A 1734-nucleotide genomic window follows, 5' to 3' on the forward strand; every position below is an offset into this window, starting at 1 on the left:
GATAACTGAAGTTTTGTGGTATATATAGTATATATTTTCCGTTCGTATGTTATATAAATTATAATCAATATGATATATTCAAATACAGATTTTATGTATTTCACATAATTGAATATATATGTAATTGCAAATATTTTATGTGACACTATCACACAACTTTATGTGTAGTCTTCTTTGGTGAGTATCCTTCATCTCTCTTCTCCAACGAAAATCGCATCAGAGTTCTCTCAGGTCTGCTGCCTCACATTCACCATATATCATGCACTTGCCTTCCCGTTTCTTTCGTAATCACTATTCACAAACTTGTCTCTTGCATTCTTCTCCATGATGTGCAAGCTTTCTCCAGCGCCTTCGTATCTTATTCTAAATCTCTCCTTATGGGGGGCGTCCCATATATGAAAAGTGACGCCGTTCTTGTTCGCTGCGTACATTAACTTCAGCAGGTTCCGTTTCAGGGGTAGAAGTTCAACGAACACAATTTCCTTGACATTCCTGCAGATGAAGACTCACTCTAATTCCTTCTCATAAGTAGAGTTTCTATACTACATAGCTTCCTTACCTCCGAGAACAAGAGAGAGAAAGGGTTAAGGAGGGTGGAGAGGGGAGTTGCGAAAGGAAGAGTCTAGGAGCATGTAGGAGAGAATTGGGGGGGGGGGGACAAATATTAGGGAAGGAGGACACTCAGATCGTTATAAAAGCTTTGCGATAAAAATGCGTCAGTAGTCTTCAGTTCCCACACGCAACAAACCCCGACAACATGATGGGTCTTCGCACATTCGTGAGTGTTTCAGATTCCCTTATACTGTGTTGTCTGTGACGGAACTTCGCTCAGTGTTTGCTTATAAAGCACAACTTTTCCTTTGAATGCATCATATTACTATAACGACCTGTAGAAATACATCTACGATATTTGCACTACGACATCATAAGCGTCAACCATGCGTCGGTGACAGCCACTTTCGTATCTTCCTGTTCGTGACTTTCGTCACGAATATGGAGGACGCTAATGGGGAAGGACCTTCGAATGTCGAGAACTTAATGCATCTAGTGGTATTTCATTATTAAATCAATGTTTTACACACATGACATCTGCGTCTCCTGCAGGTCAAGGCGCAGCCGTGATGGTCGGTTGGCGTTGGCGTCGTGACGGCTATCCCGAACCGGTTCCTGGCGGAGGCATCGCGGTGGCTTCAGCGTGGAAGGCCGGGTGGAATCGGGGAGGCTCAGCGATTCGGCACCAGTCGGTGGATTTGTGGAGGCTCATCGGATTCGGGACGTCCGGTGGCATTCGTGGATCTTCAGTCGACACAGCGATTCGGTGGAGGTTCTTCGGCAGTGGTTCATTCGGCAGTGGTTCATCGAAGGAGCCATCCTTCGGGTCCATTCTGACTTGGCCGCCCATCCTTCGGACCATCCTTCGCCTCCCATTTCTATGCGACCCATCCTACGGTAGTCGATATGGCCGTTAGCAACCAGGACAACCCAGGACCTTGGCAAAAACAACAGCAAATCGATTTATACTTTGCAACAATGTCAACATGAACACAATACATTCTACTTTGCACACTCACCTGCGTCTTTTTGCATTCCCTGGTTCTCGTTGGCACTCCTGGTTGGGATTGTCTAATCAGGCGATTGGCAAATAAATAGACAAAGTTTCGGATGTACTTTTATTCCATAATGACGACCCTGTATTTAAGATATTCGTTTGCTTTTCTTAACGATAATGGTTTA

Source organism: Penaeus monodon, chromosome 23 (assembly GCF_015228065.2).
Source record: "Penaeus monodon isolate SGIC_2016 chromosome 23, NSTDA_Pmon_1, whole genome shotgun sequence".
Lineage (NCBI taxonomy): Eukaryota > Metazoa > Arthropoda > Malacostraca > Decapoda > Penaeidae > Penaeus > Penaeus monodon.